At 31.2% G+C, this 14707-nt stretch overlaps 1 protein-coding gene across 1 annotated transcript in view; it reads right to left on the bottom strand.

Moving 5' to 3' along the window:
• Nucleotides 1-2784: 2784 nt before the first annotated feature.
• The window catches only part of CTDSP2_2 (CTD (Carboxy-terminal domain, RNA polymerase II, polypeptide A) small), a 34779-nt gene continuing 22856 nt past the window's right edge, over nt 2785-14707 (bottom strand). Inside the window, exons 6-7 of the mRNA XM_012939872.3 lie at nt 10888-11916; nt 2785-3183 (exon numbers count right to left, since the gene is read on the bottom strand). The gene's annotated coding sequence lies outside the window, so the exon portion shown is untranslated. The remainder of the gene's footprint in view (nt 3184-10887; nt 11917-14707) is intronic.

Here is a 14707-nt window from a genome sequence, read left to right as displayed (position 1 = left end):
AACGAATATATGTCAAATATTTAGATTAATAAACACAGTGATATGGAATGGATGGAATAACAAGTTATGATATTATGATATACTTCTATTGTTATGGTATTATTAGTTAAATTAAACTCATTGGATAATTATAAAACATTATTCTTTTCAATGAATTATTTAGAGTTAATAAACTTATATTCATAACAGATTCATGAACCAGCCAACCTTTTCATTGAAGTAAATAAATTAATGAATCGAAGCTATGATGCAAACGCGTTCATTTCAAATAGATGTCCATTAACATTAAAACATGGAATGAATAATAAAAGGAATTATTATTGAGCCTGATGAATAGTGATTTCTATGATTATTTTTTATTTCACACAATAAACTTGATCTTTTGAATAACTAAAGATAACCATTAGTTTCATCTACTTTGTATTAGAACATCAAGTTTAATCTCTATCCATGTTTATTAGCTATTGAGTACGATCGATCTGTTTTATTTTTGTAAATTTTTCGGATATACTGTTATTAACTGAGTCTGGTTTTAAAATATTGCAACCTATTTTATCAATGTAATAATATTTAATAAATACTCAACTTTATCTGAATACCAACTTTTCAGAAACTGAATAATAATAATAATAGTGATGGTGATGTACCTAATATGAATAACTGTTCCCAGTTACCTTTTATCTCAACCATGGAATAATAATGAATGAATGACATGGTAAATTTACTACATGAGTATCTAGTAAGCAATAAGTGATAATAAGTTTGGTTTATTTATGATATCCAATATTCAACATATGACTTTTTAATGCATAAATTATCAACTGTGTTATCGAAAAGTATCTATATAGTAAGTTCTCTCCAATTATAACTGAAATGATTTGAAAAAACGTATGTATATAATTCATTATTTGAAAGTACCTCTCATATTCATGTACCGTTTGATGTTTAATTATTGTATTTATTAAGTTACACAGAGTAAACGATCATAAAATTAATTATAACTGATTAATGGTTTCTGCTAATTAAAATAATTGTTTTACTACAAACAATCTAAAAAGCTATAAACAGATGGATTTTATGATATCTAAAAGAACTGTTAGATATTTATAATAAATTAGAAAATAGACAATTTTTACGAATATATATGTATGTGATGTGCACCTCTTATGTCGACAGATATAAGTAGTATGTAGCAGGAATAGGAATTGGAATGTTTACCAGTTGAAGATTGAGATTAAGAGAACAGAAAAGAAAATGGAGAACAGTCGGAATAACAACAGCATTAGCAGAATGATGGAGTATGCAAAGAACAACTGAAAAAAGATGTGTAAATGATTTTGCATAAAACAATAGATTGGTTTTCCACATCGAGTCTTCGGCTGCTACATGCTTATATTTTTTAGTATAACATGTGATCAGTTGAAACTCAATCAAAATTGTAAGATAGTTGTTAGTATTAAATTTGTTTATCCTCTTATTTTCATCCACTTTTGATTGATAAAATCTTCATTTAATAGTGTGATTGGTTCGGGAAAAGTGTTTATCATTTTTCCTCTAGTCTTTGATAATGCTTTTTTGAATTGCAAGTCATTGTTTGACCATAAGTGAATCTATCACACTAGCTTTCATTGAACTTATCAATATTAAGACTCATTCCAATTTTCTTCTTAAAAATTTCATTCTTTACACAACTGAAAACAAGTACTGTGAAACTGAATTGTTCAAAACTCATCTAGTGATATCTAATGGTTTAAAATGATACTGTACAATGTTGTCATATAATCGAACTGCGAGAGTGAAAAAAATTACTAAATTATTATCCAGAAAATCATTATTATAATCTCATTTATCTATATCACCATTTTTAGTAGATTATTCTCTAAGCAACAGTTGTTAAGCACATGATGTAAAAGTTAAACTTTCAGTTTCATGCTAAATTTTATTATTCTTATTTAGTCCATTGGACAGTTACTATTAAAGTGCAATTAATTATATGCAATGATAGATTTATTTAATCGGATAGTAATCATGACATTTTCTGTACTTTAGTTTTAGTTTTAAAACCATGATAACCATAATGTTTGTTTGAAAATTCATTTGCTTATCCAAATAGTTTAATCGGTTTAAAATGAAATATTCACTGTTTTATGACTATCTTAAGTGCTACATGTTTAATTGGTTGCCAGTTTTCAATGACTTCATATTTAAAACACAATTGTATATATGAAAAATATTCTTTTCATTAATTTCTCATCAGGTTCTATAATTATCTCATATCCAAATTAATAATCCATAAGATTGACCAGATTTAAGGCAGAGTACATCATTTGAAAATTGTAATATGTGAATCAAGAATTGTTATTTGTCATATCAAATCAAATCAAATCGTTAATGTTGGGGCTGATTAATAATGAAGTATTGACTTGAATTAGTTTATAAGTGAAATGAAGTTGTGCGATAAATAATGATCAGAATAAATATAGTTAACATGGGGTGTGTGTGTGAGAGAGAGAGAGAATAATGTAATTACAAATGGAAAATTATGTAATAAGTAGAATAATATGAATTGGATCAGATATAGTAGATAGGCTTGGATACTGAATAAATTTCTCAAATAGGTTAGCAAGTGTAATAATAATAACAACGATAATAAAGATGATATTAAAAATGGTAGAGATAATGATAATAATGAGTTTGAGACATAAAATGAACAATAAAATGAATCAAATTACGTCACCATATTATAAGATTGATTATTAGCTAATAATACAACATTCAACTGAACTAATGGATTTATTCATTATAGATGAATTGATTAAAGAAACGAAAAGTTGGATAATGCTTAATAAACTTAAGGCTGAAACCAGTAAAATCATACAGTGGATAAAAATCAAACTAAGACCATCATAAGGTTCATATTATATCCAAAGCGTGTAACACTTGTTGATTCTATGGACTTCGAAGGATTCACCAGAATAATATTCCAATAAGACCAGTGGTTGATTTTACAATCCAGAGAAATACCTAGCTAGAATACTTAAACAATATGACAAACTGAATAATCAAGGAATTCAAGAATAATATTGATACCATCCATATAGAAGAGAATGAAATGACGGCAAGTTTTGATGTTCCCAAATCCTCGATTGATCTAGAGAAACTTGAGAATAGGTCGGCGATAGCCTTACATGCGTTAGAAACAGGATAAAAGATCGATTTTGAAGGGACTAAAATACTTTAGAAAAATTTTAACACATAATGAAATTCTTATTTGAGAAAATTTTTGTTAACTTATTTGTTCTAATATTAAAAAATATTAGTATAATCACATAATGGAAGATTGACGCAGAAGCACTGTTTATATGGGCGAACAAGAACAGCCTAAACAGAAACTATGGTATTCAACTATAAACTATTTGGCAAATACAACTTAACAAGTAATTCGACCCATTCACTATACAACCTGTTTATTTCATATGCATCATTATTATGGCTGAAATTAATTTGGGTTATTTTATCAACACAATTATATGATGATTCTCATTTTACATGCACATCAATGATTCAGAAACAATTTTCAACCTCCAACTTGCACTTTTATTCTCCCTTCATATAAAAACAAATTTAACACCTGATGTCAACTATTAATAACTCACAAGCTTTATAAGCAAAGATGGATGGTGGTTAGCAGTGGAATCCAAGACGCATCCCACTGTTATTGTTCACTCCGAGGATCGAATCAGTACCGTTTGGTTTAAATGTCATCGCGTTATCCATTTAGCTCTTAAGTCCTTAAAGCCAACTGCTTGTGCAATGCGGTGAAGTTTAGGTTCATTTGGTGTTGCTTGTTTGTATCTTCCTATTGTTGTTTAGAACTGTAATTGATCAGTCTCTTGTTGGCTTATATGCATCCTGTGCGGATTGCCCCGATATTGCCTTAAGTCACAAGTTTTATTAGCAAAGATGGATGGTAGCTAGCAGTCAAACCAACACACAGTGAATTTATTAATAACTCAATCTTACACATACACACACACAATTCATTCAGTCATTTGTTTTCATATCGTGAACTTTTCATAAAATTTGCATTTAAATGTCTCATTTTGTCCTATTTACTAAAGACAGCATCTAAATATGACTGGATTAGCACAGTATGGATTTAATTTGATTTTCAAACGCCATATATTTGTTTGATGATTTTGATCATCACCCTGAAGAAGAACAGACAAGTTAACTGGACGAAACATTAGAATTATTTTAAATTTCAATCTCTGAGATTATTTCCAATATAATTTTCATCTACAATGACTTATTTATACTCGGTGCCAGATTTTTGTCAAACAATTCGTTATAACATTAACGGATATTCTTGTAAATAATGTTTTTATTGTTTTATTAACATTGAAGTGGTTTATTTGGAAATTCCTGCATATATTCTGTCGTGACTTTATGGCCCGCTAGTTATCACGTAATCTATTCGCCAATAAAAATACGAGTTATTCGCTCTTATACTGTACTAAGCCAATGATGTCCGACCGGTCTGATCAGCCTAGCGTCCTATTGGTCCGTTGCTCGCCTAGCCCGTCCAGCTGAGTTCAGAGTGCCAACAACAGCCACCACTATGGGAATCATTTATTTCAGACAAACTGGGTTTATATACCGACCAAACAGACCGCAACGCATCATAAAATAGGAAATAACATTCATAAACAAATAAGTCAAAAAGTGGCTGTGTACGTGGGAGACAGTAATTAATAAACTGAGTATAACTTAAGAACGGTAAATCGTACAATAATAATCTATAGGTCAAAACGAAGTTTATAATAAGGGAAATATAGATATATATTATCTAATTACTGAATAGTTATACCATAGGAATATATATAATATTAGTCCATTAATAGGTCTCAGGAGTAACTCGTAATTTAATCTTTGCTAGGATATAACATATTCATCTGAAATTAATTGTTCACATTTGAGCAAACATATTTTAATCATAACCACATATTGTGATTAAAAGGATTATTGAACTGTTTGAAATATGATGAAAATGTAACCTTTATCATAAGAATGTATAAACTTTCATAGTGAAACACATATCAACTCATATAGATTGTTTATACCCTAAATGATATTACTTATTGGATTAAGGAAATAAATTAAGTGAGAAAATAGTTTTTTAGATCAGGATGAATTGTACAACTGGTTGTTATGCACCATATTTTAGGACATCTCTGGAGTATGTACTTTTGAACTAGTTCAATATGGAATATATAACTTTCGTGTGCAGAGGAAATACCATCACCTGCTTATAAAATATATGATGTGATCTTAATTAAACATATATTATTGCTTAATGTCTCGTCTTACTTCATTACTAATAAAGATAAACAAAGTTCTTTTTTCAAAATTTCTATGATCATTTATTAATGTACAGTCAAGAAGATGTAGATAATATATAATTTACAATTAGGAAATAATACGGAGTAGATACGTCGCGTAGTAATTATATAATGACATATCGATTATAAATTAACATTGAGTAATTGGACGAAAGAAGATTAATAATAATCAAAGTAATTATTCGAAAATCAAGTAGTATCTACGTTGCATAATATATAAAAAAAAGAATGAACTAACGAAATATTCTGAAGAACGGTCAGTAGTATAGTAGTTATGTGAGAATCAAGAGACGAATGTTGAGAATAAGTAAAACACAAAAAATGGAAGAGATACCAAAATAGTTTATCAAAGTTCTGCTACAAACTCTCCTATACCGATGGCAAAGGTAGCAAGAATTGTTGTACAAACTTCTTTTGGATGCAAAGGTTAGGTTTGTGAACATGGATTGCAATGGCTTCAGCAATGTCCAAAAGACGCACTCGTAAACCATGTGGCAAATTTGGTAGAATATGGTGGATAACCCTAAAAGCGTTATTTAGTTCAAGTTGATGACCTGTGTCCACTAAATGAGCGAAAATATAACACTTGATCACTCTTACTTGCTCTTCGCTCAACCACGACGGATGGTGTTCTGTTATACGATGACGAAATTGCCGAATTGTACGCCCTATATAACTGGCTCCACAGGAGCAGTTGAAACGATAAATATACATGGATTTAGCGGATTCAGGCAATCTCTCTTTGTTAACCGTTCTTATTGTGGGGCGGTTGTAGATTATTACATAACGTATCTACTCGATGAGTATTATTTCATTATTGTAAATCATATATATATTAGTGTACAGCCATGATGAAAAACTAAATGAAAAGAAATTTCTTAGCTCGATAATTATTCTAGATACAAATTATGCGAAAACCTCGATGAATGATTGTTAGGCTTCGTTGAAATATTTAATCCTCTAATCACTGACATAAACTTATCTAAAATAACAATATAACTTGTAAGTTCTTTTTTGTTTATTACCACACTGTCTCATTGATTCAGAGGTATGAATAGAATTAAAATTAATATCTCTTATATGAAAATGATTTTCATCATTAACAACAAAAAATCTGACATTAATTCGTGACATAAACCATCTCTATATTGTAGTAAACCTCACAAATTATGATAATGAAATCCGATAGATTATCACTAAGTCATTTCATTTTATTGATCTATTGATTTTACATTTTTTTTCTGGGTTTTTCTTTTTAAAATAGTGAATTACATTTATTGATTAAATAAAGAAAATAATCAACATATTTAATTTAGTGCGACCAATCAAAAATTGCACATTTAGTTGTTGTTATTTAGGTATGAACTTATTAAAAAATCTAAAATAAACATCATTTATTCTTACACGTAAAAGTAATAAAGTGCTTAGAATTTTGTGTAGCACTAAAGAAAATAATGATTAAGTGACAGAATATCAACAAAGTAAGTTAGCGTAAATTTTTAGATTGGTATCTAACCTAAATTAGATAACCAATGAAAACCAGGAAGAAACGGTCAATCAGTTTTTTTTTATGTATGAAACTTTTAAGAAGTCTGCATTCACGACTTAACCAATAGTTGAACCTTAGTTTTAACCTTAACCTTAATCTTTGGTTACCAACTGAGTGGTTTAAAGTTTGGGTGCTCAAGACGAAACTTTCAAATCCTTGATTCGAGCTCCAGTTGAGTACTGGACAAGTATCAATAGGATTAGACGTAAAAACATAAAATTATAGATGTTGTTAAGGTTAAACTATCATAGCATAATCATATATCAGCGCTGGTAGTGAATAGTGAAGAACTAATTAATATTTTAGTACAAGATGACATAATAACTAGAACAGAATAAAAACAAAGATTGAACTTTCATCAAAAGTCATAATAAAATGATAGATACATGAATGAGAACTACTTTTTTTCAATATACTCAAATTAGGTAACCTAATTACAGTTTGGAATTAATTATTTAAGAGAAATAGTCAGTTTTAATTAAAATTTATCTTTTGAAATTATAGCACAAAAGTTTATGATTGTTAATAAAAACAAATGTAGAAGACGAAATAATCAGGATTCATTAAAACTTGATTTATTTTATACTTCAAAATGGCTAAACAAATATTTCCAGTAATAACAAATTTGAAGTTCCTCTTTTCCGCTTCCCTTCAGGATTCCAAGTTAGGGCTTGCACCGTGATGCAGTTTGGTGATTTCCTCAATGTATGTCCTATCCACTTACATCGTCTTTCCTTAATTTCTTCTCCAGCTGGAAGCTGGTATGTTCTCACCCACAGTAGGCTGTTGCTGATGGTATCCGGCCAATGGATGTTGAGTATCTTGCGTAGACAACTACTTATAAATACTTGTACCTTTTTGGTGATTCTAGTAGTAGTTCTCCACGTTTCAGCTCCGTACAGTAGAACTGACTGTCTTGACGTTCGTATTGAAGATTCTGAATTTGATATTGGTTGAAAGTTGTTTTGAGTTCCATATGTTCTTCAACTGTAGGAATTCCGTCCTTGCTTTGCCAATCCTCGCCTTTACGTCTGCATCTGATCGTCCTTGTTCATCGATTATGCTTCCCAGGTATGTGAAGGATTCTACATATTCCAGAGTTTCGCCATTAAGTGTGATTGGATTGCTATTCTCCGCTTCGAATTTGAGGACCTTGGTTTTCCCCTTGTGTATGCTGGGGCCTACTGATGCAGAGACTGCTACTACACTGACTGTCTTTATCTGCATTTGTTCGTGTATATGCGACAGAAGAGCTAGGTCATCTGCGAAGTTCAAATCGTCTAATTGATTCTAGGCTATCAATTGTATGCCGCGCTTTCTCACAAATGTAGAGGTCTTTATAATCAAGCCGACCACCAGAAGAAAGAGGAAGGGAGAGGGTAGACTCCGTTGTCTGACTCCAGTCCTTACTTTGAATACCTACGTTAGCTGTCCTCCATGCACAACCTTGCACTGTAGTCTGTCATATGAGTTCCGGATAATATTGACAGTCTTCTCAGGAACTCCATAATGTTGAAGAAGTCTCCATAATGTTCTCCTATCTACACTGTCAAATGTCTTTTCATAATCAATGAAGTTGATGTACAGTAACGAGATCCACTCAACTGATTGTTCAACGATGATCCGTAGTGTTGCAATTTGGTCTGTGCACGACCGATCCTTATGGAATCCAGCCTGCTGATCTGGAAGTTGGGCGTCTACTGCATCTTTCATCCGGTTCAGCAAAACTCTGTTAAAGACTTTTCCTGGTACTGACAGTAGTGTAATGCCTCTATAGTTTTCACACTTGCTCAGGTCTCTTTTCTTTGGAATCTTGATGAGGTGTCCTTCTTTCCAGTCCATCGGCACTTGTTCCCCCTCCCATATCTTTTTGAATAGAAGGTGAAGCATGTTTGTAGTTACTTCGATGTCTGACTTCAGTGCTTCAGCTGGTATATTGTCGGGACCTGCTGCTTTCCCGCTCTTGATTTGTCTGATGGCCATTCTGATTTCTTCCGTCGTTGGTGGGTTGACATCTATAGGAAGATCTGTGTGTGCTGATTCGATGTCCGGTGGATTCATTGAAGCCGGCCTATTCAAGAGTTCCTCGAAGTATTCTACCCATCTGTTCCTCTGTTGTTGAATTTCATTGATTGGCCTGCCTTCTTTGTCCTTGACCGGCCTCTCTGGTTTACTATATTTCCCTGTTAGTTTCTTCGTTGTATTGTAAAACTGTTTCATATTTCCTTCTCTAGCAGCTTTTTCTGCCGTCGTTGCTAGTTCTTCCACGTATTTCTTCTTGTCGGCTCCAATGCTTTTCTTCATTTGCTTGTTTGCTACTATGTACACGACTTGTGCTTGGCTGTTCTCTGCTCGTGTTCGGCTGTTGTTAATTGCTTCCTTCTTGTTCTTCCTTTCTTTGGTCTTGTCCAGAGTTTCTATAGAGATCCATTCCTTATGATGGTGCTTCTTTAGACCCAGAACCTCTTGACACGTTGAAGTTAATGCTTCTTTGATACTTTTCCAGTTGTTCTCCATAGTAGTTTTTCTTCTTCTTTCAGTAGATCCTGTAAGGCTTGGAACCTGTTGTTGAGAGCTATCTTAAATTCGTTGAATTCGTTAGTATCTCGAGGGAAGGCTATATTGAACCTTTGTAGTGCTGTTTGTCCAGTTGTCCAGTTCTTCTTTAGCTTCAGTTTTAAATTGGCCACAACTAGGTGGTGATCTGAAGCTATGTCAGCTCCTCTTCTGGTTCTCACATCAATTGTCCTTCGGAATTTTTTATTGATGCAGATATGATCTATCTGGTTCTCTGTGGTGTGGTCCGGAGAGTCCCATATAGCTTTGTCTATGCGTTTGTGTGGAAATATTGTACCGCCTATGATCAATTTGTTGAATGCACACAGATTTACAAATCTTTCCCCATTTTCGTTTCTCTCATCCAGTCAATCCATGTCGTCCCATGATATCTTCATATCCGGTGTTGTATATTTCGATTTTGGCATTGAGATTTCCCATCAGAATGGTGAGGTCGTTTGTTGGGGACTTCTCTATTATTGATTGAAGCCTATCATAGAATTGATCTTTAATGTTGTCGTTGCTATCATTGGTGGGTGCATAACATTGGATAATATTCATTGTGATCCCCTCCTTCTTTGTTTTGAATGATGATTTGATGATTGTGGGTCCATGAGATTCCCACCCTACAAGTGCGTTTCGTGCTATTTTGGACAGCATTAGAGCAACTCCCTTAGTGTGTGGAGCACTTTTCTCTTCGTAACCGGAGTATAGCAGCATCTCTCCCGTATCTAGCCCTTGTTGTCTAGCTTGGGTCCAATGGATTTCGCTGATTTCCAGTACTGCCAATTTGTATCTCCTCATTTCCGTTGCTATTTGACTGGTCTTTCCGGTCTTCCACATTGTTCGGACGTTCCATGTACCTATAAAAATTGTTGCTCTGGTCGTTAGAGGATGCATCGGCATCGTGACTTCCGAAGGAACTCGGCTTTCACCATGAGGCGTCATATTTCTTCTAAATGAAGACCTAACTCCCAGGGCAGAGTTTAAATGGTTTGAATTATTTTTCTCTGGTAAGCGTTTTTTTAGCGAGTTAGTTTTCTACGGGATGGAGTAACTAACCTCATGCCCAACCTTCATGTCCCCGGGTCTGGGACCGGTAGTAACTCCAGAAGAGCTACAGGAGGGGTTTTGATTGTGTAAGCTACTCTTTTATGTACAAATATTGTCAAGGTGTATAAAAGTATAAGTAATCACCTAACTAATGATCCTATGCTTTCATTCGTTCCCTAGATTGTATTAGTCATGACACGAATTACACCTTACCAATACAAAATCTTCACGAAACCATCTGAATTAATTAAATGATTCAGTGACTATTCATCTTGGCTGAATGCATAAAATATATAAGTGAAACGTTAAATAAATGCTAATCTTTACCTTTATGAATTATGTCATTCAAACTAGTAACCCGATCAGTTTATCACAGAAACTTGAATATTAATACTATTACATTTGCATATATTTTTCTCTTATCAGTTCAACATTGATGCATTTGATAATTACTGCATCGGCAGATATGATATTTAATTCTGCTTCAAAAGTGTACTCAGATCAATAATAAAAACTTATATTTTGTAGATTAGATATTTCATTTGACGTTTGCTACTGAAATGCATACTTATTAACTATACTAAAGCTTTATGTTATCAGAAACATTGATTGATTGGTTACAGCTGATCTTTTCAACTGATACATTATCACTAGAAAAATCTTTAACAGATTTCACATGAAGGATATCAAGATAAATTGTGATATTTTTTAATTGTACAGAATTAAAATGAATAATTTGATCAACCTGATTTTTGATATAGCAATTATCGTTTTTAGCTGCTTAATCAGTATCACAGATGCTGGATGAAAACTAAGACTGCTTTCAAATTAAGTTGATAAAAATGTTTTACTTAGATGTTATACTTAAGTGAGTAGTTATATCGTCAAAATCAAGATTCTATCTCGACAGATATAATCTGTATTCAATGTTTGCGATGATTCATTATATCTTGTGACTTTCAAGATTTTCTAATCAGTTTTCATTATTTTAAATAATAAGTGGATAAGATTAGTGTCAGCGTCATTCAAAGATGGTTACTTGTTAAAAATAGTATTTATCTACAAGGTATGGATCCCATCGTTTAAAAGCCTTTCTGAATTGTCATATAAAAAACGCAAGGTCATAGTCAGCGGTAATTTTGTATATACACCGTTATATGATACTATATTTCATTTTAACTAAGTTTCGCCAAATGAAAAGTGTAAGTTATACTCCATCAACAACTTATGAATAAGAACACGTAAGTACATTGTAAATATTATGACAAAAAATAAAACTGGTTCACTTCAAAATGTAGTAGAATTTTTCAACACCAAGTGCTTTGTATTTAAAATAATTATGAATTTGATTTTCACCTGAAAAATAGGATTAAAAATATGAAACAGAGAAAATGTTAGATACATTAGGATGTTTGGGTGGTGAAACACTTAGATTGAAATCAATCAATAAGGCTAATAAAGTAAATTCGATTAGCAGAAGTAAACAAAAAGAGGTCATTAATCAAACAACAAAATGTTTTCAACCAGTAACGAATAAACTTAATACAACAACCGAATCACAACTACAAAGTGAAATAATTTAATATAGGATAGTAGAAAGAAGAAAAATCACTTCACCTAACAGATATTTGGCTCGCTAACATAGTGTCGAAGCTTTTTCTGATGCTGCTTTCCAATTGGTTAGTTAATCGCAGGTCGCTGAGATATTTGTACTAACCTATATTATACATTACGAAGTCCGTCAATATAGTTTGGTTCCTGTTTGATAATGGGGACAGATATCAAATTTTAGACTTCAGTTACCATTGGACAAAACCTTTGTTAGTCAAACTAAATCTACAGTTATATTAAGCGCTTTAAGCATCATCCTTGGATTCAATAATTTGACGTATATATAAGTGGATTTATTAAAAACGTAGTCCACCCATACCAAAGGCGTACATATATGATAACTTGTTTTATGTAAGCTATTCGCTGAAGTAGAACACTAAAACAACAGTAGATGATTTGTAATATCAACAAAATTTTTAAAAAAACTCTAATATAATAGAATACAGAACCAATTTGTTATGACTAGTTTTCTCCTCAATGAGAGAAACTTAAAGGCTAAACGGGTTGTGATAACAAAACACATTGTAATGTTTTTCTTGCCAATGTATATAATATTCAATGGAGTATTGATATCAACAAATCATCATGTATACTTTGATCAGTTTCGATTTCACTTTAGAAAGGACAAGAGACTTGTTAGCCTATATTCATCCTGGCATGATCCTGATAATCTCTCAATTAATCTAACTTTCTTTTGAAAGAGTCAACAGTTAAACCTTCAATCACTTGTTAAACTAACAAAGAATTCCACTCGTTGATGATTCGATAACAAAAAGCTAATCATCAGCTGATAAGTAATTTGTTCTAATCTTATAAATATAAGCATTATTCAACTATTATCATTCATAAAATCAAGGGATAGATTATTAGAAACAATTAAATCAATATCATTCAGTATGTTATATAATAAATATTTGATATAAAAATGTAAAACATATCAAGTTTTATTTGAAATCATTTGTAATATAAACACTTTGTTTTTTCAAAATTTCAACTAACTATTTAAACAAAATGTAAATCATTCATTTTGACTGTATAATTAATAGTTCTTTACAATAATATACAATGTATAAGTTTATTGTATTCATTCTATCAATTCATAAATACAATCAAGTATATAATAGGCAAATACACATTTACACAGAAGATACATATTTAAATAGTACTTGAAAAATGTTTTTCTTTTCTTTTCATTACTTCCATTTTTCTTTTCTTTTTTTCTTTTCTTTTTTTATACATGTATCACTAATATGATGAATGAATAATTTTCTTTTTAATTTTTTCATCACATGAAAATTGTAAAAACAATAAATCTAAATGTTTTCTTCTATATACACTTATATAACATCTTTTGTAGTGTTAAAATACATTCACTACTTAAAAAAGATCGAATTTAGTCTTTACTGTTTCTAAAAGTTATATCAGTTATAAATCGTTTTAATAAAAGAAAACTATTTGGTTAAACACATGATTGTTAAAGTATATACATCAATCTTATGGTGATTAAGAGGTGTACACTATTTTTTGCCATGTAAAAGAATATACAATTTATAAGGTATACATGAACAATTAAGTTATTCGTATGTATTACTGATGTACAGTGATCCAGTATAAAAATATTTCAATGAAATTTTAAGTAATCATTTAGAATAGATAACTTGTATATTTAGTAAAACTATTCATTTTTCAACATACGAAAGTAATTAAGGGTTGATCTTATTGAAAAATTGTTATCATACTGATAGTGTTTTCTTTCTTCATTACGTTATGCAACTTTGTATCCTTACAGTGATTGTATGCCTTTCATCTCCTAAGTGTTAATCTTGTTTATAGATCTCGTTATAATGTTGCTGTTGGTACAAGTGACCTGAGATTGTGAGTGTCATATTTTGATGTTGAACGATTGGATGCAATTGGTTAGCATCTCTGCCCCAAGGTTTTGTCTTAGTTCATATTCTTTAGTAAGGTGTGTTTGGAATTTCGAAGGATATAATGTTCAAGATTTAAATCAAGACTACTTACTATCGCAATCAGAGGCATCTGTACTTAGCTTATAGAATGTAAATGAATTACTAATGAACTGAAACTTCCACAACACTTGACCAATGAATAATAAGCTGAGTTATGCTTCTTCAGTCTTTACTATAGATCGAATCTTATCAATCTTACTGAATTTAAAGTCTTACACCTTTTACATAAATAGGCTTAGTAAATATCTGATTAAAATGAAATCATAAATACAAAATAATCAAACAAAGCTATTACACTATACAGAAATTTTCAACTAGAAATTCACTGTTATTGTTTCACTGGTATCATAAAAATTCTACTGACATCACCAGTATTAAGATGTCAATAGCATAAAATATAGAATTCTAAGATTATCTGACTTTGTTGCGTGAAAGTTTAACTTGACTGACTTGAACTGATTGCAATAATGTCCGCATTTCTGGAAATATTGAACATGAATATTGTTCACTGAAAGAATTTATATATATATATATATATATATATATATATATATATATATATATAT

The sequence above is a fragment of the Schistosoma haematobium genome, chromosome 1 (genome assembly GCF_000699445.3).
Source record: "Schistosoma haematobium chromosome 1, whole genome shotgun sequence".
Classification (NCBI taxonomy): Eukaryota; Metazoa; Platyhelminthes; class Trematoda; order Strigeidida; family Schistosomatidae; genus Schistosoma; species Schistosoma haematobium.
The sequence above is the reverse complement of the archived record's forward strand: the minus strand, read 5'-3'. Positions and strand labels throughout refer to the sequence as shown.